Here is a 25,845-nt window from a genome sequence, read left to right as displayed (position 1 = left end):
TTGATTTCAACATGATCCAAACTATCTACACATCCTTTCCCAGACTCATCATCCACCAAGTCCTTCTCTTTGATAAATACTGACGCAAAGTACTCATTTAATACATCACCCATTTCCTCTGGCTCCACGCATAGATTCCCTCCACTGTCCTTGAGTGGGCCAACCCTCTCCCTGGCTACCTTCTTGCTCTGTACATATGTATAAAAAGCCTTGGGATTTTCCTTAATCCTGCTGGCCAATAACTTTTCATGACCCCTTTTAGTCGTCCTGACTCTTTGCTTAAGTTTCTTTCTACTTTCCTTGTATTCCACACTTGCTTCGTACGTTCCCAGCCTCAAAGCCTTGACAAATGCTTCCTTTTTTCTTTTTGACTAGGCTCACAATATCTTTCGTTATCCAAGGTTCCCAAAACTTGCCACACTTATCCTTCATCCTTACAGGAACATGCTAGTCCTGAATTCCAATCAACTTACATTTGAAAGCCTCCCACATGCCAGATGTTGATTTGCTCTCAAACATCTGCCCCCAATCTACATTCTTCAGTTCCTGTTTAATATTGTTGTAATTAACCTTCCCCCAATTTAGCACCTTCACCCGAGGATTACACTTATCTTTATCCATCAGTACCTTAAAGCTTACTGAATTGTGGTCACTGCTCCCAAACTGCTCCCCTACTGAAACATCGACCACCTGGCCGGGCTCATTCCCCAATACCAGGTCCAGTACGGCCCCTTCCCTAGTTGGACTATCTACATACTGTTTCAGGAAGCCCTCCTGGATGCTCCTTACAAACTCTGCCCCATCCACGCCCCTAGCACTAAGTGAGTCCCAGTCAATATTGGGGAAGTTAAAAATCACCCACCACAACAACCCTGTTACTTTTACACCTTGCCAAAATCTGCCTACATATCTGTTTCTCTATCTCCTGCCGGCTGTTGGGAGGCCGATAGTAAACCCCCAACATTGTGACTACACCCTTCCTATTCCTGAGCTCTACCCATATTGCCTCGTTATATGAGTTTCCTCCCGCAGTACAGCTGTGATCTTCTCCTTAACCAGTAGTGCAACTCCCCCACCCTTTACATCCCTCTCTATCCCATCTGAAACATCTGTATCCTGGATGTTAAGCTGACAATCCTGTTCTTCCTTTAACCAAGTCCCTGTAATGGCAACAACATCATAGTTCCAAGTACTAATCCAAGCTCTAAGTTCATTTGCCTTACCTGTTACACTTCTCGCATTGAAACAAATGCACTTCAGTCCACCAGACCCTCCTTGATCAGCAATCCCACCCTGCCTGCTCTTCCTCTGAGTCTTCCTGGCCCAACTCTGTACTTCCCCTTCAGTTAATTCACCTTTGCTATGGTTCCCACCCCCTGCCAAACTAGTTTAAGTCCTCCCATGTGACACTAGCAAACCTCCCAGGCAAAATATTTATGCTCCTCCAGTTTAGATTAGTTTATAGTATATATAAATGATTTGGAGGAAAATGTGGGTGGTCTGATTAGTAAATTCGCGAATGACACGAAGATTACTGGAATTACTGAAAGTGTCAGGGACTGTCAGAGGATACAACAAATAGATTGGAGGCTTGGGTACAGAAATGGAAGATGGAGTTTAATCCGGACAAATGCAAGGTGATGCATTTTGGAGAATCAAATTTAGGTATGAATTATAATGTAAATGGCAGAACCGTTAGGAACATTAACATACTGAGGGATCTGGGCGTGCAGGTCCACAGTTCCCTAAAAGTGGCAACATAGGTGGCCAAGATGATTAAAAAGGCATGTCATGCTTACCTTCATTTGCCGGGACATTAAATATAAGAGTTGGCAAATCATGTTGCAGCTATATAAAACCTTGGTTAGGCCACATGTGGAGTACTGCATTATGTTCTGGTCGCACACTACCAGAAAGATGTGGAAGTTTTGGAGAGAATGCAAAGAAGGTTCATCAGGATGTTGCCTAATCTCGAGGGAGTTGGGGGGGGGGAGGGGGTTGGTGGTGGTGGTGGTGGTAGTCAGAAGCTTTTTCCCAGGGTGGAGCTGTCAATTACAAGGGGGCACAGGTTCAAGGTGAGGGGGAAAGGTGGGCGGCACGGTAGTACAGTGGTTAGCACTGCTGCTTCACAGCTCCAGGGTTCCAGGTTCGATTCCCGGCTTGGGTCACTGTCTGTGCGGAGTTTGCACATTCTCCTCGTGTCTGCGTGGGTTTCCTCCGGGTGCTCCGGTTTCCTCCCACAGTCCAAAGATGTGTGGGTTAGGTTGATTGGCCAGGTTAAAAAAATTGCCCCTTAGAGTCCTGGGATGCATAGGTTAGGGGGATTAGTGGGTAAAATATGTGGGGGTAGGGCCTGGGTGGGATTGTGGTCGGTGCAGACTCGATGGGCCAAATGGCCTCCTTCTGCACTGTAGGGTTTCTATGATTTCTATGATTTCTACCACCTGCGGGGTAGCTTTTTCACACAGAGTGATGGGTGCCCAGAACGTACTGCCAGAGGAGGTGGTGGATGCACGCACATTCGCAACATTTAAGAAGCACCTGGGTGGGTACATGAATAGAGAGGGAATAGAGGGATACGGTCCAAGTAAGGGCAAAATACTTTTTTTAAATTTAGTTAGGGCTTCATGATCGACATGGGATTTTCTTTGTTCTCTACTTACTCATCAGAAGCTCAACTCAACACCCTAAATGCTTTTTCTTTTTCTTCCTGATTTTTTCAGCTGCAATGCTGGTTTTACATTCACATATCACCCTCTATATAATTCACATATAAATATCTTCCAAGAAAAAATATTTCCCAACCTTTTATCCATATATCCTTCAGTATTTCTTCCAAATGTATTGCTTTCACATTAATACCTTTAGTCAGTTTTCCTAAACCAAACATTAAAATAAATTATTTCTCCAACACAATTTTTAATTTAAAAGAAATGATGTTTTTACACTAATTCATTTACTAATTTTTGATTAGTTATATTTAGTTATACACTACTCCATGCTACCTTGGAAACAAATCCTGCACCAGCTCAAATACTTCGAGCTCATATCAGGGCTTTACACATTATGCATCCCAATTCACATTAGTGAAATTAAAATCCTCCACCATTGCGACTGAGTTTTGAGCATATCTGTTTCAATACCTCCCAGGCATTGGAAATAACTTCACTTAATCAGCAAGCTTATCCCTGTTCTTTTCTCCACCTTGCTAACATTATTTCCAGAGATTCAGTTCCACTTCCAGCTCGAGATCACCCTCGTTACCGGGACCATGGACCCGCGCGGAGACACACGCTGAGCCCAGCACACGGCGCTGAGGCATCAGCGGTCCCAAATGGGATGATAACAACTGGTGGGCACGGAGGTGTTCTGTTTCCCTGAGCCGGTGGTTGGGGTGCGCGGACACTCTCTCTCCCTCCTTGCCAGCAGTCAAGGTGGTGGCTGCTGATTGCGCAGCTTCCCCTTGCGGGAAGTAGTTGGAGTAATAATGGGGGGAGGGGGTGTGGCAGTGCTGTGGTTTTTTTCACCTGCCTCGGAGGTGGTTCTTGAGGACATGCCCAAACCCCTTATAGGCTTGGCAACGCATGACATCCAAAGAACAAAGAACAAAGAAAATTACAGCACAGGAACAGGCCCTTCGGCCCTCCAAGCCTGCACCGACCATATTGCCCGACTGAACTAAAACCCCCTAACCTTCCGGGGACCATATACCTCTATTTCCATCCTATTCATGTATTTGTCAGGACGCCCCTGAAAAGTCACTACCGTATCCACTTCCACTATCTCCCCCGGCAATGGGTTCCAGGCACCCACTACTCTTTGTGTAAAATATCTGCCTCGTACATCTCCTTTAAACCTTGCCCCTCGCACCTTAAACCTGTGCCCCCTAGTAATTGACTCTTCCACCCTGGGAAAAAGCTTCTGACTATCCATTCTATCCATGCCTCTCATAATCTTGTAGACTTCTATCAGGTCACCCCTCAACCTCCGTCGCTCCAGTGAGAACAAACCAAGTTTCTCCAACCTCTCCTCATAGCTAATGCCCACCATACCAGGCAACATCCTGGTAAATCTTTTCTGTACCCTCTCCAAAGCCTCCACATCCTTCTGGTAGTGTGGCGGCCAGAATTGAACACTATATTCCAAGTGCGGCCTAACTAAGGTTCTATAAAGCTGCAACATGACTTGCCAATTTTTAAACTCAATGCCCCGGCCAATGAAGGCAAGCATGCCGTATGCCTTCTTGACTACCTTCTCCACCTGCATTGCCACTTTCAGTGACCTGTGTACCTGTACACCCAGATCCCTTTGCCTATCAATACTCTTAAGGGTTCTGCCATTTACTGTATATTTCCTATCTATTAGATATTAGACCTTTCAAAATGCATTACCTCACATTTGTCCGGATTAAACTCCATCTGCCATCTCTCCGCCCAAGTCTCCAACTGATCTATATCCTGCTGTATCCTCTGATGGTCCTCATCGCAATCGGCAAATCCACCAACCTTTGTGTTGTCTGCAAACTTACTAATCAATCCAGTTACATTTTCCTCCAAATCATTTATATATATTACAAACAGCAAAGGTCCCAGCACTGATCCCTGAGGAACACCACTTGTCACAGCCCTCCATTCAAAAACTCACCCTTCCACTGCTACCCTGTCTTCTTTGACCGAGCCAGTTTTGTATCCACCTTGCCAGCTCACCTCTGATCCTGTGAGGCTTCACCTTCTGCAGCAGTCTGCCATGCGGGACCTTGTTAAAAGCCTTACTGAAGTCCATGTGGACAACATCCACTGCCCTACCCTCATCAATCATCTTCGTCACTTCCTCGAAAAACTTGATCAAGTTTGTGAGACACGACCTCCCCTTCACAAAACCATGTTGCCTCTCACTAATACGTCCATTTATTTTCAAGTGGGAATAAATCCTGTCTCGAAGAATCCTCGCCAATAATTTCCCTACCACTGATGTAAGGCTCACCAGCCTGTAATTACCTGGGTTATTCTTGCTACCCTTCTTAAACAAAGGAACAACACTGGCTATTCTCCAATCCTCTGGGACATCCCCTGTAGCCAGTGAGGATACAAAGATTTCTCTCAAGGCCCCAGCAATTTCCTCACTTGCCGCTCTCAGTATTCTGGGGTATATCCCATCAGGCCCTGGGGACTTGTCTACCTTAATGATTCTCAAGAACCCCAATGCCTCCTCCTTTTTGATCTCAACATGACCCATCTACACATTCTTTCCCAGACTCATCAACGATCAAGTCCTTCTCTTTGGTGAATACTGAAGCAAAGTACTCATTTAATACCTCGCCCATTTCCTCTGGCTCCACGGATAGATTCCCTCCATTGTCCTTGATTGGGCCAACCCTCTCCCTGGCTACCCTCTTGCTCTTTATATATGTATAAAAAGCCTTGGGAGTTTCCTTAATCCTGCTGGCCTACGCTTTTTCGTGACACCTTTTAGCCCTCCTTACTCCTTGCTTAAGTTTCTTTCTACTTTCCTTATATTCCACACTTGCTTCGTGTGTTCCCAACCTCCTAGTTTTGATAAATGCTTCCTTTTTCTCTTTGACTAGGCTCACAATATCTCTCATTATCCAAGGTTCCCAAAACTTGCCATACTTATCCTTCATCCTTACGGGAATGTGCCGGTCCTGAATCCCTATCAACTTACACTTGAAAGCCTCCCACATGCCAGATGTTGATTTGCCCTCAAACATCTGCCCCCAATCTACATCCTTCAGTTCCTGCCTAATATTGTTGTAATCTGTGGACCAAAAGAGGCCGTGGTTGACCCTCTCCTTGAAGTCTCCCTCCAGCGCTCCTCCTGGGCCAGGCAAACCTGCCGTCAGAAGGAGAATATGTGCCAGAGGGAGGCTCCCTTTAGGTCGATCAGGATCACCACCACCAGTTGATGGAAGTGGGGGAGGAGGAACTCCAAGGGGATGAAGGGCAAATCAGTCTTTGGTGGTGGCCTTCAAAGGGCCCACCGCCAGGAAGGTCCCATCTGCCATGAGCCCCTTTTCTAGGGTGAGGTGAACCACCTGCTTGGCCTTTAAAAAGATGGTTCTGCCGTACAGTTTTGAGCCTGCCATAATGGCCGAAGGGCTGACAATCCTAGCCATTGCCCGAACGCATGCCACGATTGTCATTTTGGTGTTAATTAACAAACGGACTGGTGATGGGGTTGTGAGAGCAGTGGGGGCCAGGAAAGCAGCCACTCCCACATTGGTGGCCCTGGACGGCTGACTTTGTGTGTGGTAACAGGAAGAGCAGGTGCAGTGTAGGCACTCTCCTGTTGATGCTATGTGTCAGCAACTGGAAGCAGGGAGGGAGGGATGGAAGAGCAGGAGGTACAGAAGGGAAGACAAGTGATGGGCACTTAGGTGGATGGAGGCCTGACTCAGCTCTCAGTTCCTCCTGTCCCTGCTTCAACTCCCAGGCCTCAAGCCCACCCTACACCCTGTCTCCCTGTGCCAGAAGCTAGCACGAGGCACCCTTGTCTCAGGACCAGAGTTTCCTCCAGACTCCATGGGTGGCCCAGTGTTTGGGCGGAGCAGGGGTCTGAATCACAGCCAATCTCTGGCGCAGAATCACAGGAGGAACCTGCAGAGGATCCCTCTTGTTGTCGATCCTGGGGGTGGGATCGAGGCAGAGTCAGGGCTGGTTGGCGTGTCCATGCAGCCTGCCACACTCACTGCAGACAGCTGCTCGGTAATGGGCACAGGGGACAAATTAGAGTCCAGTGCAGCTAGGCAGTGGACTCCCCCATGCCCGCCACTAAGTTGCCCCTCATTCCCCACTGGAGAATTCCAGAATTTTCTATTAAGTCATTACTGTCACTGGGATAGAGTACAGCTAGCCCTCGAGCTGTCGGATCTCCGCTGCTAGCTTGGTCCACGCGTGCCTACTTAAAGGGGGTGCAAGATTCAAATCAAAACAAACAACGTTAGTTAAATGTTTTCCTCGCCAAGCTCTTAATAGAGTGGAAGGATGTGCCTTCTGTCGAAAGCTTGATGCTCCTAATGCCAAGGGGGCACGGTGACACAGTGGTTAACACTGCTGCCTCACAGCACCAGGGAGCCGAATTCAATTCCCAGCTTGAGTCACTGTCTGTGTAGAGTTTGCACATTCTCCCCACGTCTGCGTGGGTTTCCTCCGGGTGCGCCAGTTTCCTCCCACAGTCCAAAGACGTGCAGGTTAGGTGAATTGGCCATGTTAAATTCTCCCTTAGTGTGCCCAAACAGGCGCTGGAGTGCGGCGACTAAGGGATTTTCACAGTAACTTCATTACAGTGTTAATGTAAGGCTACTTGTGACTAATAAATAAACTTTAACCTTAGCTGACTGGAGCCCTCGACAGCCTCTCTAGGGGTAAGACCCCAGGGCAGGATTGGCTGACAGTGGAGTTCCACTTGCAGCACTTTTCTCGATTACATTTTAATTCCACCAAATAATACTTCTCCGTTGTCTGCCTTACAATATTTTCATATAACGGATGAAACTACACACCTTACTCTCTCCTTGTCTTTCAAGCAAGTTTTAGTAGTTTATGAGGACATCACATTAACTCAATTCAGGTATGTTTGCAGCTCACTATCATAGAGACTCATAGAATGTTTACAGCACAAAATAGATGAGATGCTTCCAAAGATACCAAGAAAAACAGGGATAGGAATCTGAGGGACTAGCCATAATTTTCCAATTCTCCTTAGATACAGTGGTACCACAGGTTGCAGAATTTCAAATGTTTTTCAAAAAAGGCTGCAAGTATCCGAACTACAAGCCAGTCGGTTTAACTTCTGTGCTGGGGAGGCTTTGAGAAACGAGAATTCAGAATAAAATTAACAGTCCCGTGAGCAAATCATGCTTAACTAACTTGTTTGAGGTTTTTGATGCAGTAACAGAGAGGGTGGATGAGAGTACATATGAACATAGGAATTAGAAGCGGAGTAGGCACTCGCACCTCGGACCTGCTCTGCAATTCAATAAGATCACAGCTGATCTGACTGTAATTCACACCCTCTGAGAAAAAAGTCCCTAACTTCTCTCGTAAATGAGCGACCCCATATTTTTAAACAGTGATCCTTCGTTCTTCATTCAAGAGAATTACAAGAGAAAACAATTTTTAAAACATCCATCCTGTCATGATCTTAAAGGTTTTGATCACGTTGCCTCTTAATGTTCTAAACTCTAATGGATACAGACTTAACCTTTCCAACTTCCCATAGAAACATAGCAGGAATAAGCCATTCGGCCCTTCAAACCTGCTCCACCATTCATTATGATCATGGTTGGTCATCCAACTTAGTAACCTGTTCCCGCTCTAACCTATCCTTTAGTCCCAAGAGCTAGATCTAACTCTTTCTTGAAAACATACTGCTGTGACCAAACGGGCCACCTAAAATGGCGATTTGTAAAGCACTCTGGGACAATTGGGCAAGAACTAAAACGACAGGCTGCAGCCTAAAAGACAGAGATAAACAGGCTGTAACCCAGACAACTGAATAAACAGGAAATAGGCCATCCCAAAGACAATGGACACTCTCTGGTCATGAGGTGGAGATGCTGGCGTTGGACTGGAGTAAACACAGTAAGAAGTCTCACAACACCAGGTTAAAGTCCAACAGGTTTATTTGGTAGCAAAAGCCACTAGCTTTCGGAGTGCTGCTCCTTCATCAGGTGAGTGGGAGTTCTGTTCACAAACAGGGCACAAAGACACAAACTCAATTGACAAAATAATGATTGGAATGCAAGTCTTTACAGGTAATCAAGTCTGAAAGGTACAGACAATGTGAGTGTAGAGAGCGTTAAGCACAGGTTAAAGAGATGTGTATTGTCTCCAGACAGGACAGCTAGTGAGATTTTGCAAGTCCAGGCAAGTCGTGGGGATTACAGACAGTGTGACATGAACCCAAGATCCCGGTTGAGGCCATCCTCATGTGTGCGGAACTTGGCTATCAGTTTCTGCTCAGCGACTCTGCGCTGTCGTGTGTTGTGAAGGCCGCCTTGGAGAACGCTTAACTGAAGATCAGAGGACGGATGCCCGTGACCGCTGAAGAACTCACGCTCACTTGACGAAGGGGCAGCGCTCCGAAAGCTAGTGGCTTTTGCTACCAACTAAACCTGTTGGACTTTAACCTGGTGTTGTGAGACTTCTTACTGTGTTCACTCTCTGGTCAAACAGACTTGTTTATCTTAACCCCTTATTTAGGAGGGAGGTATGTGACCTACATGCCTCCAGCACCTACAGGCATGGCTGTTGGGTACACACCCAGAGATCGGTGTGGCAGCACCTGATTGGACTCTTATCGATCAGGGTGATCAAGCCCTGATCGATTGATTGACAAGAATCAGGAGACCGCCCAAAAAGGACACAAAACCAGGGAGGGATAAAAGCTTCTGCACAACAGAAGAAGCTCTCTCTCATAAGAACATAAGAAATAGGAGCAGGAGTAGGCCATCTAGCCCCTCGAGCCTGCCCCGCCATTCAATAAGATCATGGCTGATCTGATAGTGGTTTAGTTCCACTTTCCCGCCTGCTCCCCATAACCTTTAATTCCCTTATTGATCAGAAATCTATCTACCTGTGACTTAAACATATTTAACGAGGTAGCCTCCACTGCTTCAATGGGCAGAGAATTCCAGACATTTACTACCCTCTGAGAGAAGAAGTTCCTCAACTCTGTTCTAAACTGACTCCCCCTTATTTTGAGGCTATGTCCTCTAGTTCTTGTTTCCTTTCTAAGTGGAAAGAATCTCTCTGCCTCTACCCTGTCTAGCCCCTTCATTATCTTATATGTCTCTACAAGATCTCCCCTCAGCCTTCTAAACTCCAATGAGTACAGGCCCAATCTACTCAATCTCTCCTCATAAGCTAACCCCCTCATCTCCGGTATCAACCTGGTGAACCTTCTCTGTACTCCCTCCAAAGCCAATATATCCTTCCGCAAATAAGGGCACCAAAATTGCACGCAGTACTCTAGTTGCGGCCTCACCAGTACCCTGTACAATTGCAGCAAGACCTCCCTGCTTTTATATCCCATCCCCTTTGCGATAAAGGCCAACATTCCATTTGCCTTCTTGATCACCTGCTGCACCTGCAAACTGAGTTTTTGTGATTCATGCACAAGGACCCTCAGGTCCCTCTGCACAGTAGCATGTTGTAATTTTTCACCATTTAAATAATAGTCCATTTTATTATTATTCCTTCCAAAGTGGATAACCTCACACTTGTCAACGTTATACTCCATCTGCCAGATCCTCGCCCACTCACTTAGCCTATCCAAATCTCTCTGTAGACTTTCCGCATCTTCCTCGCAATTCGCTTTCCCACTCATCTTTGTGTCATCCGCAAACTTTGTTACCCTGCACTCGGTCCCCTCCTCCAGATCGTCTATGTATATGGTAAACAGTTGAGGCCCCAGCACCGATCCCTGCGGCACGCCACTAGTTACCAACTGCCACTCTCTCTCTCTCTCTGACCCCACGGACGAGCTACAACACCGGTGACCATCGCCAGCGACGACCAGCACGAGGAGAGCCACCACACCCGAGAAGAAAGGAAGACCAGAGCCAGAGTGCCAGACCAGACCAAAGGACCAGACTACGCAGAGGACGACCGAGACCAGCGCACAGATAAAGGCCAATATCTGCTTGGGTACTTGCCAGTCACGCAAAGTTAAGTCAAGGTCTTGTATTGGACTTGAACGCTCGTATTTTCTGTAAAGATAACTTATTGTTGGTTGGGTGGGTGATTATTGATTGTGTGTCTTAAATAAATATTGATTGAACTAACCAGACGTCTACTCGCAGTTATTTGTCCACCGTATAAGGGTTAAAACAGACTGTGCGGCAGGCACAACACTACTTTCTGTAGTAGCAAATTCCACAGGTTTATCATTCTCCGGGTAAAGAAATGTTTCCTCATCTCAATCCTAAATGGTTTATCTGAGGCTGTAACCACTGGTTCTGGACTCCCCACCTTCGTGAACATCCTTCCTGCATGTACCTTCTGTATTCCTGTTAGAATTTTATAGGTTTCTATGAGATTCCCCCCCCCTCATTCTTCTGAACTCCAGTGAATATAATCCTAACCAACTCAATCTCCCCTCCAGTCAGTCCTGCCATCCCAGGAATCATTCTGGTAAACCTTTACTGCACTCCCTCTATAGCAAGGCATCCTTCCTCAGATAAGGAGACCATTGCTGCGCACAATATTCCAGGTGTGGTCTCACCAGGGCCCTGTATAATTGCAGCAAGGCATCCCTGCTCCTGTACTCAAATCCTCGCGCTATGAAGGCCAAAGTACTATTTGCCTTCTTTACCATATGCGGCATCTACATGCTTACTTTCAGCAAAAGACACCCAGGTCTTGTTGCACATTCCCCTCTCTCAATCTTTAGCCATTCACATAAACACTGTGTATAGAAAAGAGGTAAAGCACTTAGCTGCTTTGAGGTTGCCTGCAGCTGTCAAGCAGAACTAGGATGTTTATAAACATTGTGGTTAAGAGCAATGAGGGGTACTTCAGATACATGCAACCGTGAAAGGGTGATAAATAAACAAATTTCAAGCATACAATGCAAAAATCATTAAGCTGTCAAAGGCTATGATGTGGAGATGCTGACGTTGGACTAAGGTGGGCACAGTAAGAAGTCTCACAACACCAGGTTTGTTTGGCATCACGAGCTTTCGGAGCACTACTCCTTCCTCAGGTGAGTGCACCTGATGGAGGAGCAGTGCTCTGAATGCTCGTGATGCCAAACAAACCTGTTAGACTTTAACCTCAGTGAGACTTCTTACTGAATCTGAATCAAAGGCTAATTTAAGATACTGGACCGTTAAATTGAATGAAAACAATGATTTTCAAAGACTAGCATTGGATTTCAAAGAGCCTCAAAGGTTGGCAATGAATTTTAAAGGACTTCAAAGCTGTCAATGGATTTCAAAGGCTGGCAAAGGTTTGATCTTTCTCGGAAGGTTCAGGGACTTGTACAAAATGCAGTGTTACAAGAATGGGCCAGCGTGAGCAGCTGAAGGGAAGGGAATTCTCTCCCCTCTGCGCCCCCCCCCCGCTCCCTTCCCACCTCAGTGAATGTGACTTCTCCTGAGTCAGAGGACTTCAAAGGAGTCTTTTGACACCTGCAGCTTCTTAAAGATAGAAAGGGGAATCCCTTCTGCAGGATAGAGTGCTGTTGGGATTTGGAAGACTTCCAGGTGTCCAGGGGACAAGGAGATGAAATTGAGCAGGCCACTTCAAATTTCTCACAGTGCACAGAAGAATGAAGATTTTGATCAGAGAGCTGCCTGAAATCACCATGCCAAGAGTGAGCGGGAAAAGAACCGAGGTCAACCCTTTGCCCCCCCCCCCAGTGCAAACCCCTCCCCCAATCCTCAAGGAGGATCCCCCAAGGGCATCCTCCCTCTACAGCCTGGCAGCAGTGGAGGGGCAGATGGGCACTGCACTTACCTCCTTCAACCCCATCGGGTCCACCGGGCCAGATCGATAACTGTCAAGACCATCAAAACCCACCCGGTGCAGTTCCCACTGGGAGAGGTTGCATTGTGGAGGCTGCTGAATTGGACTTCCAGCCTAATGAAATGCAAATCAGCAAATTTGCATAATTATCAGGCTACCGCCCAGACGATTGGGAGCGGCATAGCAGACCAGGTGAATAGTGACAGGTTGCCCAGCGGGAATCCCATTTTAGCCCGACACTCAACTCAGCAGGACGCCGTGATTCCCACCAGCGGCAAATGGGGCCAGTGAATCTCCCTCCCACTCCTTGTCATTTCTTTACTTGGATCAATTCCATGGAATCCTCATCTTGGTCTGCTTCCAAAATCTTCAAACCCTGGTCAAGAAGAAGGAGGCATATGACATGCATGGGCAGCTGGAATCAAGTGAATCCCTTGAAGAGTATAGCGGGTGCAGGAGTAGTGTTAAGAGAGAAATCAGGAGGGCAAAAAGAGGACATGAGATTGTTTTGGCAGATAAGGCAAAGGAGAATCCAAAGAGCTTCTACAAATACATAAAGTCCAAAAGAATAACTAGGGAGAGATTAGGGCCTCTTAAGGATCAACAAGGTCATCTACGTGCGGATCCACAAGAGATGGGTGAGATCCTAAATGAATATTTCTCATCAGTATTTATTGTTGAGGAAAGCATAGAGGTTAGAGTCATAGAGGTTTACAGCATGGAAACAGGCCCTTCGGCCCAACTTGTCCATGCCGCCCTTTTTTTAAAAACCCCGAAGCTAATCCCAATTGCCCGCATTTGGCAAATATCCCTCTATACCCATCGTACCCATGTAACTATCTAACTGCTTTTTAAAAGATAAAATTGTACCCGCCTCTACTACTATCTCTGGCAGCTTGTTCCAGACATTCACCATCCTCTGTGTGAAAAAATTGCCCCTCTGGACACTTTTGTATCTCTCCCCTCTCACTTTAAACCTATGCCCTCTAATTTTAGACTCCCCTACCTTTGGGAAAAGATATTGACTATCTACCTTGTCTATGCCCCTCATTATTTTATAGACCTCTATAAGGTCACGCATCAGCCTCCTACGCTCCAAAGAAAAAAGTCCCAGTCAATGTTCTGACCAATGAAACCAAGCATGCCAAATGCCTTCTTCACCAATCTGTCCACCTGTAACTCCACTTTCAAGGAGCTATGAACATGGACCCCTAGATCTCTTTGTTCTGTAACTCTCCCCAATGCCCTACCATTAACCGAGCAAGTCCTGCCCTGGTTCAATCTACCAAAATGCATCACCTCGCATTTATCTAAATTAAACTCCATCTGCCATTCATCAGCCCACTGGCCCAATTGATCAAGATCCCGTTGCAATTGGAGATAACTTTCTTCACTGTCCACTATGCCACCAATCTTGGTGTCATCTGCAAACTTACTAACCATGCCCCCTATATTCTCATCCAAATCATTAATATAAATGACAAATAACAGTGGGCCCAGCACTGATCCCTGAGGCACACCGCTGGTCACAGTTTGAAAAACAACTCTCTACAACCACCCTCTGGTTTCTATCAAGAAGCCAATATCTCACCCTGGATCCCGTGAGATTTAACTTTATGCAACAACCTACCATGCGGTACCTTGTCAAAGGCCTTGCTAAAGTCCATGTAGACAACATCAACTGCACTGCCCTCATCTACCTTCTTGGTTACCCCTTCAAAAAACTCAATCAAATTTGTGAGAGATGATTTTCCACTCACAAAGCCATGCTGACTGTCCCTAATCAGTCCTTAATAAGAAGGGATAGCCTTGGAAGTCCTCAACACTGACTCTGGACCCCATTGAGGTCTCATGGCATCAGGTCAAACATGGGAAAGGAAATCTCCGACCAAGGCTGACCACAATTCGGTGTCTTTTGTTATTGCAATGGAGAGGGATAGGGCCGTACGGCAGGGCAAGGTTTACAATTGGGGGAGAGGTAATTATGATGCGATTAGGCAAGAATTAGGGGGCATAAGTTGGGAACAGAAACTGTCAGAGAAAGGAACTAATGAAAAGTGGAACTTTTTCAAGGAACAAATACTGGAGGTCCTTGATAGGTGTGTCCCTGTCAGGCAGGGAGGAAATGGCCGAGTGAGGGAACCATGGTTCATGAAAGAGGTGGAATGTCTTGTGAAAAGGAAGACGGAAGCTTATGTAGGGATGAGGAAACAAGGTTCAGATGGCTCGATTGAGGGTTACAAGTTAGCAAGGAATGAGCTAAAAAAGGGGCTTAGGATAGCTAGGAGGGGACATGAGAAGTCCTTGGCGGGTCGGATCAAGGAAAACCCCAAGGATTTTTATTCTTATGTGAGGAATAAAAGAATGACCAGGGCGAGGTTAGGGCCGGTCAAGGACAGTAGTGGGAACTTGTGTATGGAGTCAGTAGAGATAGGCGAGGTGATGAATGAATACTTTTCTTCAGTGTTCACCAAGGAGAGGGGCCATGTTTTTGAGGAAGAGAAGGTGTTACAGGCTAATAGGCTGGAGGAAATAGATGTTCGGAGGGAGGATGTACTGGCAGTTTTGAATAAACTGAAGGTTGATAAGTCCCCTGGGCCTGATGAAATATATCCTAGGATTCTTTGGGAGGCAAGGGATGAGATTGCGGAGCCTTTGGCTTTGATCTTTGGGTCCTCACTGTCCACGGGGATGGTGCCAGAGGACTGGAGAGTGGCGAATGTTGTTCCTCTGTTTAAGAAAGGGAATAGAAATGACCCTGGTAATTATAGACCGGTTAGTCTTACTTCGGTGGTTGGTAAATTGATGGAAAAGGTCCTTAGGGATGGGATTTACAACCATTTAGAAAGATGCGGATTAATCCGGGATAGTCAGCACGGATTTGTGAAGGGCAAGTCGTGCCTCACAAATTTGATTGAATTTTTTGAGGAGGTAACTAAGTGTGTTGATGAAGGTAGGGCAGTTGATGTCATATACATGGATTTTAGTAAGGCGTTTGATAAGGTCCCCCATGGTCGGCTTATGATGAAAGAGAGGAGGTGTGGGATAGAGGGAAAGTTGGCCGATTGGATAGGTAACTGGCTGTCTGATCGACCCGTGCCGGATCATCGACACGGATGCCATCATCTCACGCGAGAACACCATCTACCAGGTACACGGAACCGACTCTTGCAACTCGGCCAACATTGTCTACCTGATACGCTACAGGAAAGGATGTCCCGAGGCATGGTACATTGGGGAAACCATGTAGACGCTACGACAACGGATGAATGAACACCGCACGACAATAACCAGACAAGACTGTTCTCTTCCTGTGGGGGAGCACTTCAGCAGTCACGGGCATTCAGCCTTGGATCTTCAGGTAAGCGTTCTCCAAGGCTGCCTTCACGACACACGACAACGCCGAGTCGCTGAGCAGAAACTGATAGCCAAGTTCCGCACACATGAGGATGGCCTAAACCGGGATGTTGGATTTATGTCACATTATCAGTAACCCCCACAGCTTGCCTCCTGGGCTTGCAGAATCTCACGAGCTGTTCTGTCTGGAGACAATACACATCTCCTTCACCTGTGTTTAATGTTCCCTCCACCCACATTGTCTGTACCTTTAAGACCTGGCTGGCTGTAGGATTCGCATTCTAATCAGTATTCTGCAACTTGATTTTGTGTCTGTTTGCACTGTTTGAGAGCACATTTCCACTCCATCTGACGAAGGAGCAGTGCTCCGAAAGCTTATAGTATTTGCTACCAAATAAACATGTTGGACTTTAACCTGGTGTTGTGAGACTTCTTACTGTGTTCACCCCAGATCTCCACATCATATCTGATCGAAGACAGAGGGTGGTGGTAGATGGAAAATTTTCAGACTGGAGGCAGGTTGCTGGCGGAGTGCCACAGGGATCAGTGCTTGGTCCTCTGCTCTTTGTGATTTTTATTAATGACTTAGAGAAGGGGGCTGAAGGGTGGATCAATAAATTTGCTGATGACACCAAGATTGGTGGAGTAGTGGATGAGGTGGAGGGCTGTTGGAGGCTGCAAAGAGACATAGATAGGATGCAAAGCTGGGCTGAAAAATGGCAAATGGAGTTTAACCCTGATAAATGTGAGGTGATTCATTTTGGTAGGACTAATTTAAATGTGGATTACAGGGTCAAAGGTAGGGTTCTGAAGACTGTGGAGGAACAAAGAAATCTTGGGGTCCATATCCACAGATCTCTAAAGGTTGACATTCAAGTGGATAGAGCTGTGAAGAAGGCCTATAGTGTGTTAGCTTTTATTAACAGGGGGTTGGAGTTTAAGAGCCGTGGGGTTATGCTGCAACTGTACAGGACCTTGGTGAGACCACATTTGGAATATTGTGTGCAGTTCTGGTCACCTCACTATAAGAAGGAAGTGGAAGCGCTGGAAAGAGTGCAGAGGAGATTTACCAGGATGCTGCCTGATTTGGAGGGTAGGTCTTATGAGGAAAGGTTGAGGGAGCTAGGGCTGTTCTCTCTGGAGCGGAGGAGGCTGAGGGGAGACTTAAGAGAGGTTTATAAAATGATGAAGGGGATAGATAGAGTGAACGTTCAAAGACGATTTCCTCGGGTGGATGGAGCTATTACAGGGGGGCATAACTATAGGGTTCATGGTGGGAGATAAAGGAAGGATAACAGAGGTAGGTTCTTTACACAGAGAGTGGTTGGGGTTTGGAATGGACTGCCTGCAGTGATAGTGGAGTCAGACACTTTCGGAACATTTAAGCGGTTATTGGATAGGCACATGGAGCACACCAGGATGATAGGGAGCGGGATAGCTTGATTTTGGTTTCAGATAAAGCTCGGCACAACATCGTGGGCCGAAGGGCCTGTTCTGTGCTGTACTGTTCTATGTTCTATAAGGAGGAGGTGTTAGCAGTTCTGGAAAGGGTAAAAATAGATAAGTCCCCTGGGCCGGATGGGATTTATCCTAGGATTCTCTCTCTCAAACGCCTTACTATAATAGAGAGGAGATTGCAGAGCCTTTGGCTTTGATCTTTGGGTCGCCATTGTCTACAGGAACAGTGCCAGAAGACTGGAGGATAGCAAATGTTGTCCCCTTGTTCAAGAAGGAGAGTAGGGACAACCCTGATAATTATAGACCGGTGAGCCTTACTTCTGTTGTGGGCAAAGTTTTGGAAAGGATTATAAGAGATCGGATTTATAATCATCTAGAAAGGAATAATTTGATTAGGGATAGTCAACACGGTTTTGTGAAGGGTAGGTCGTGCCTCACAAACCTTATTGAGTTCTTTGAGAAGGTGACCAAAGAGGTGGATGAGAGTAAAGCGGTTGATGTGGTGTATATGGATTTTAGCAAAGCGTTTGATAAGGTTCCCCATGGTAAGCTTTTGCAGAAAATACGGACACATGGGATTGAGGGTGATTTAGTGGTTTGGATCAGGAATTGGCTAGCTGTAAGAAAACAGAGGGTGGTAGTTGATGGGAAATATTCATCCTGGAGTTCAGTTACTAGTGGTGCACCGCAAGGATCTGATTTGGGGCCACTGCTGTTTGTCATTTTTATTAATGACCTGGGCGTAGAAGGATGGATTAGTAAATTTGCGGATGACACTAAAGTCGGTGGAGTTGTAGACAGTATGGAGGGAAGTGTCAGGTTGCAGAGGGACATAGATAAGCTGCAGAGCTGGGCTGAGAGGTGGTAAATGGAGTTCAATGCGGAAAAGTGTGAGGTGATTCACTTTGGAAGGAGTGACAGGAATACAGAGTACTGGGCTAATGGAAAGATACTTGGTCGTGTGGATGAACAGAGGGATCTGGGTGTCCATGTGCATAGATCCCTGAAAGTTGGCACCAAGTTGATAGGGTTGTTAAGAAGGCATACGGTGTGTTAGCTTTTATGGGTAGAGGGATTGAGTTTCGGAGCCATGAGGTCATGCTGCAGCTGTACAAAACTCTGGTGCGGCCGCACTTGGAGTATTGCGTACAGTTCTGGTCGCCGCATTATAGGAAAGATGTGGAAGCGTTGGAAAGGGTGCAGAGGAGATTTACCAGGATGTTGCCTGGTATGGTGGGAAAATCGTATGAGGAAAGGCTGAGGGGCTTGAGGTTGTTTTCATTAGAGAGAAGAAGGTTAAGAGGTGACTTAATAGAGGCATACAAGATGATCAGAGGATTAGATAGGGTGGATAGTGAGAGCCTTTTTCCTCGGATGGTGATGGCTAGCATGAGGGGACATAGCTTTAAATTGAGGGGTGAGAGATATAGGACAGATGTTAGAGGTAGGTTCTTTACTCAGAGAGTAGTAAGGGCGTGGAATGCCCTGCCTGCAGCAGTAGTGGACTCGTCAACATTAAGAGCATTCAAATGGTTATTGGATAAACATGCGGATGATATTGGAATAGTTTAGATTAGAGGGGCTTTAGATTAGTTTCACTGGTCAGCCCAACATCGAGGGCCGAAGGGCCTGTACTGCGCTGTGGTGTTCTATGTGGTGTTCTATGTTCTCATGCACGATCATTTCAGTACTTCCCAGCTTACTCCCACGTATCTCTCCATGCTATTGTAATAACTCTTCAGGTCATTTTCATTTCCCTCTGGAAGGTAACTCTGGAAGGACCCGGACTCACCTTGGGGTCCTGGTCCATAGGACTCTTAAATCGGCCTCGCAGTGGAGGAGGTGGTTAAGAAGGCGTATGGTGTGCTGGCCTTCATCAATCGAGGGATTGAGTTTAGGAGTCGGGGGATAATGATGCAGCTTTATAAGACCCTTGTCAGACCCCACCTGGAGTACTGTGCCCAGTTCTGGTCGCCTCATTACAGAAAGGATGTGGAAGCCATAGAAAGGGTGCAGAGGAGATTTACAAGGATGTTGCCTGGATTGGGTGGCATGCCTTATGAGGAGAGGTTGAGGGAGCTCGGCCTTTTCTCCTTGAAGAGACGAAGGATGAGAGGTGACCTGATAGAGGTTTACAAGATGTTGAGAGGTATAGATCGGGTGGATCCTCAGAGGCTTTTTCCCAGGGCTGAAATGGTTGCTACGAGAGGACACAGGTTTAAGGTGCTGGGGAGTAGGTACAGAGGAGATGTCAGGGGTAAGTTTTTCACTCAGAGGGTGGTGGGTGAGTGGAATCGGCTGCCGTCAGTGGTGGTGGAGGCAAACTCGATTGGGTCTTTTAAGAGACTTCTGGATGAGTACATGGAACTTAATAGGATTGAGGGTTATAGGTAAGTCTATTTATAAGCCTAGGTAGGTAGGGACACGACCGGCGCAACTTGTGGGCCGAAGGCCCTGTTTGTGCTGTAGTTTTTCTATGTTCTATGTTATAATAATTTATTCCAATTTCTGATAATTTCCTCATTATACATTTTGATTTGAGGAATATCAGATGCAGAATCATCTGGATTAGGTTCTTTACATCTTCCTTCTGCTTTCCTTCCCTATCGAAATACCATTTGACATATTCACATATTCCTCCTATCTGGCATTCTTATCAAATAATTCACCTGACTCAATTTCCTTTCAATTTGATAAAGTCCACTAAACCTTGCTTTTAAAGGTTCACCTACCACTGGTAGTAATAATAATACTGTCTCCCTTCTGGAAAAACTATGAATTCTTGATTTCCTATCCATGTCCTGTTTCATTACATGCTATGCCACTTATAAATGTTATCTAGCCAACTCACCAGCTCTATTTAATCTCTCCCTAAAATTTTACACACAGTCCAATAATGTAGTCTCAAAACGCTGACTCATCAATTTCTCTTTGATCAATTTTAAGTGGTCCCCCTATCTTATTGTCACAAATCAATTCAAATGGACTGAATTTGGTTGATTCATTAGGTGCATCCCTGATTGCAAAAAGTACAAATGGAATTCCTCTATCCCAATCCTCTGGAACATCTTGATTATCGGCCCTCAACATGATCTTTAAAGTTTGATGCCATACTCCTAATGCTCCCTGCAATTGTGGATGGTATGCAGTTGATTTAAATTGTTTTATTCCTACTCGATAACTTCCTTGAATAACTTTGCTGTAAAACTTGATCCTTGATCTGATTGTACGTTTGCACATACATAAATAAACATTATTTTTACTTTTTTACTTTGTATTTCTGTAGGTAGTCCGTATCTGGTAAAAACTTTTAAGTAACTCCACTACAATCCCTTTAGCTGTCATAACGTGTCATGGAATGACCTCCAGAAATCCAGTAGACACATCCAGAACAAAGAATAGTATAGCACATGAGCAGGCCCTTTGGCCCACCAAGCCTAAACCGATACATGGCGTCTTTCTAAACTAAAGACCTCTTGCCTCTGTGCAGTCCATATCCCTCTATTCCCTGTCTATTCATGTATTTGTCAAGATGGTTAGCAAATATTGATTCACACTTTTCGATTTAGGGAGGGGTCCTGCGCAATGAAAAAGGTTCCTTAAACGCTGGAATGGGTATTAAGGTTGCTGGCTTATTCACTATTTGAGGTTTTCCTATTACCTGACATAGGTGACATGTCCAGTAAAATTCAACCACATCTTTATGCATTCCAGGGCAATAAAAATGTTTTTGTATTTTTGTTTGCGTTTTCCTTGCTGTCAAATGACCTGTTACTAATACCTTATGCTACCTATACAGGTCAAGATGGTGCTGGAGCGAGGCGACTTCTTGCAAGCTGTGCCTAGCATGCCTTCTAATTCTATCTTTTATTCTCGTTCTGTGCTTCTAAAACTTCATTCTAACTCTTTTAAATTCTCTAACAATGCTCTAATTACACCACATTCTGCACTCTCTCATTTCCTTCTCTATGAACATTATGCTTTGTTTGTCTAGCGCCCAAGAAACAATACTTTTCACTATGCTAATACATGTGACAATAATAAATCAAATCAGATCAAACCTGCAGCACCTCCTTTCTATGACCCATCGGTATTACAACTTGATGAACTTTCCATTTTTCATCCACCTGAATATGTAAAGGACTCCACTTCCTCATTAAGGCAGAATTTTTAAGGTAATAACATTCCGGTATGCACTCAGATTCTTCTTCAATGTATGCTTCCTGATACAACTGCTTTATCTGTGCACCTTTCTGTCGTAATTCTGCCAACTTTCCTGAACTAAAAATATCCACTTTGTCCTCCACCTTCAGTTGTTCTTTCTCAACCACCTGATCAGAAGTGTTTTCTGATAATTGAACTTCAACATCTTTATCTTTACTGTTTGATTTCTCTTTCTGTCTTAACCTGCGACTTTGACCTTGTTACCCAGAATATGCTTCCTGTCACACCTCAGTTGTTTGATTTTTCCACTGGCTTTTCAATCATAGTAGATATCACTCCAACCTGTAATCCAGCTATGTCGTTACGAAGGACAAACTGCATTCCCGGAAAAGAAAATTTCTCAATTACTCCTGCCACCACTTCACCACTTTTCACTGGACTCCCCCACCTCACCTTACTCTACTCTTTTCACCATGAATAGTTCACCACATATTCCCACCTTTTCTGGCAATACTCCTTCTGAAGTACATATCGCCTCATTTCTCACCATCAAAGATTGACTTGCTTCCGTACCTCTTCCACCCTCGTAGATTTTCTTTTTAACTTGTGATAAACTATCTTTACTAATCTCCTTTGTCCTTCCCACTTGAGAATTTCTCTCATCTCAGTTTCTATCCCTCACAGGTTGAAATTGATGTTGGAAACAAAAGTTTGATTTACGAACTAACACACAATCATCTGCCATTTCTGCTGTTAGTCTCGTTTAACCCTGGCTCTTCCACATAATTTCTCACTACTTCGTGAAGTTAGTTTTTAAATTCCTCCAAAATAACCCATTTCCCTAAGAGCGTCATATGTCTGGTCTATTTTCAATACCCTTATCCACCTGTCAAAATTACTTTGTTTGATCATTTCAAATTCTATGCATGTTTGACCAGGTTCCTTCCTTAGATTTCTAAACCGTTGTCTGTCGGCTTCTGGTACCAGTTCATATGCACTTAAAGTGGCTTTTCTCATCTCATCATAATCCATAGATAACTCAGTATCTCTATCTACCAACTTTATTTGAATCAACAATACTCACGTGGTCTGGCCATTTTATTTATTTAGCTACTTTTTCAAACTTTGGCAATGCTTGAACATATTTAAACAGATCCCCACCAGGCCTTTGACAATAAGGGGTTAGCTATTCACCATTGTCCTCATCCCTACTCCCAACCTTTACCTTTATCCCCACTATGTTATGTAGACATTCACTTTTCAGTTAGTTTCCGAAGTTCAAATTCTTTCTATTTTTCCCTTCCCCTTCTCTCTTTTGCTTTTTGTTCTGCCAGGGCTATTCTCTCTCTTTTCCTGCTGCAGGTGCCCCTCTCTTTTTTTTCTTGCCATTGTCTCTAATTCATCTCTGTTTCATTTGTAATTGAATTCTAGCCATTTCCAATAACTCCAACTATGTTTTTGGCTATTTTAAATGCTGAGCTATCACTGCAACTATCGCTGCCTTCCTCACCCCTTCAGGTAATGACGACAGCAGTTTGTTTGCCAATTCCAAAAGCTTTGCTTTAATTACCTTTTGTAAACTATCCTGAGTGACTCTTTCCACACCCAGGAAACTTTTAACCACTGAAAGTTCTATTATCCCACAAAGCATTCCCTATATAAACTAACCGAACGCAACACCTGAAAAGAAAACACAAATACTCACCTCTCACTATCTTTGAGTCCAATAATCCCAAGCCTGAATATTGTCCAGGTCTTGCTGCAAAAGGAAGCAGCATCTGAAGAGTTGCAACATCTGCTGCAAACATTCATACTTCTGGCTTTATGATGGAAGGGAGGATGGATGAAGCAGCTGAAGATCGTTGGGCCGAGGACACTACCCTGAGGAACCCCTGCAGCAATTTTCTGGTACTGAAATTATTGGCCCACAACTACCACAACCATCTTCTTATGTGCCAGATATACTCCAACCAATGGAGTGGTTTCTCCTTTTTCTCAATGACTTAAATTTTGCTGGAATTCCTTGCTGCCATGATTGGTCAAGTTCTGCCTTGATGTCAAGAGAAACCAGTCTCCCCAAACCCAAACAGCTTCATTTTTCAATTGTACACTGATGACATCCAGCTCTGCTTCATTATCTCTTCCCTTCACCCCTCCACTGCATCTAAATTGTCGGACTACTTGTCCAACTCTCAGGATTGGATGAGCAGAAATTGCTTCCAACCAAATATTGGAATGACCAGAGACATTGTCTTGGGTCCCTGCCACAAACTCCTTCCCTTGCCACTGATGCCAACCTTCTCACTGGCAATTTTCTGAGGCTAAAACTGATTGTTTTCAACTTTGGTGCCAGGACCAGCATCAGAGGTACCAAAAAATGAAGTGACAGCACAGGATTATTTGCGTATCAAGGGGAGAGTTACAGAACAAAGTGACCTAGGGGTATATATTCATAGCTCCTTGAAAGTGGAGTTACAGGTGAACAGAGTAGTGAAGAAGGCATTCGGCATGTTTGGTTTTATTGGTCAGAACATTGAATTCAGGAGTTGGGACGTTTTCTTGAAGTCGTACAAGACATTGGTAAGGCCACACTTGGAATACTGCGTGCAGTTCTGGTCACCCTATTATAGAAAGGATATTATTAAACTAGAAAGAGTGCAGAAAATATTTACTAGGGCGCCACTGGGACTTGATGGTTTGAGTTATAGGGAGAAGCTGGATAGATTGGGACTTTTTACTCTGGAGCGTAGGAGGATGAGGAGTGATCTTATAGAGGTCTATAAAATAATGAGGGGCACAGATCAGCTAGATAGTTAATATCTTTTCCCAAAAGTAGGGGAGTCTAAAACTAGAGGGCATAGGTTTAAGGTGAGAGGGGAGAGATACAAAAGTGTCCAGAGAGGCAATTTTTTCACACAGAGGGTGGTGAGTGTCTGGAACAGGTAGTAGTAGAGGCAGGTACAATTTTGTCTTTTAAAAAATATTTACAGTTACATGGGTAAGATGGGTATGGAGGGATATGGGCCAAATGCGGGCAATTGGGATTAGGTTAGGGATTTTTTAAAAAGGGTGGCATGGACAAGTTGGACCGAAGGGCCTGTTTCCATGCTGTAAACCTCGATGATTCAATGACTCAAACAACAAAAGCAGCATACAACAGACAGGTAAGCTATCCCACAAATAACGGATCAGATCTAAGCTCCTCAGTCCTGCTGCGTCTAGTCATGAATGGTGATGGACAAATAAACAACTTACAGAGTAGAAGGCTCTACAAATATCCCCAAGGAGATCCCAGCACCTTAGTGTAAAACATTTGCAACAATCTTTGGTCAGAATTGCCAAGTGCATGGTCCATGCCAGCCTCCTCTGGAGGCCCCAAGCATCACAGATGTCAGTCTTCAGCCAATTTGATTCACTTCATCTGATTTCAAGAAACAGCTGAAGGCACTGGGTACTCCAAATTTCCAATGCTAATACTAACGAATTGTGCTGCAGAACTAGCTACGCTGTTCCAGTACAGCTATAATATTGGTATCCAACCGACAATGTGTAAAACTGTCCAACTATGCCCTGTCCATAAAAGGGACTATTCCAACCCAGCCAATTACCACCCATTAGTTTACTCTCGATCATCAACAAAGTGATAGAAGGGATTTTCAACTATGCTATGAAGCAGCACTTACTCAACAAATACCTGCTCACAAATACTCAGTTTGGGTTCAGCCAGGGTCACTCCTGACATCATTACAGCCTTGGTTCAAACATGGACAAAAGAGGCTGAATGCTAGAGATGAGGTGTGAGCTACAGCCCTTAACATTAAGGCAGCATTTGACCAAGTGTGACATCAAGGATCCCTAGCAAAACTGGAGCTAACGGGAAAGATGGTTGTGATGTTTGGAAGTCAATCATCTTAGCTGCAGGACATCACTGCAGGAGTTCTGCAGGGCAGGGTCCTAAGCCCAACCATCTTCAGCTGTTTCATCAATGATCTTCCTTCCATCATAAGGTCAGAAGTTGGGATATTCGCTGATAACTGCACAATGTTCAGTATCATTTGCGACTCCTCAGATACTGAAGCAGTCCATGTTCAAATGCAACAAGATCTGAACAATGCCCAGGCTTGAGCTAACAAGTGGCAATTAACATTTGTGCCACACAAGTGCCAGGCAATGACCATCTCCAACAAGAGTGAATCTAACCATTGCCCCATGACATTTAGTGGCATTACCATCACTAAATCCCCCATATCAACATCTTGGAGGTTAGCATTGACCAGAATTTGAACTGTACGAGCCATATAAATACTGTGGCTACAAGAGCAGGTCAAAGGCTAGGAATTCTGAGGCGAGTAACTCACCTCCTGACACCCCAAAATCT

At 45.1% G+C, this 25,845-nt stretch overlaps 1 protein-coding gene across 10 annotated transcripts in view; it reads right to left on the bottom strand.

Annotated features, from left to right (window-relative positions):
• The window catches only part of enah (ENAH actin regulator), a 570,439-nt gene that overhangs the window by 404,696 nt on the left and 139,898 nt on the right, over positions 1-25,845 (bottom strand). The window contains exon 1 of one of the 10 annotated variants that reach the window (XM_078212116.1): positions 1,800-1,876. The exons of the other annotated variants lie outside the window; for them this stretch is intronic. The gene's annotated coding sequence lies outside the window, so the exon portion shown is untranslated. Of the gene's footprint in view, positions 1-1,799; positions 1,877-25,845 lie in introns of those variants that run through there. 10 annotated transcript variants of the gene reach the window in all.

This window comes from Mustelus asterias, chromosome 5 (assembly GCF_964213995.1).
Source record: "Mustelus asterias chromosome 5, sMusAst1.hap1.1, whole genome shotgun sequence".
NCBI classification, from domain to species: Eukaryota; Metazoa; Chordata; class Chondrichthyes; order Carcharhiniformes; family Triakidae; genus Mustelus; species Mustelus asterias.
Note: the sequence above shows the minus strand (reverse complement) of the source record. Positions and strands in the feature narration are given on the sequence as shown.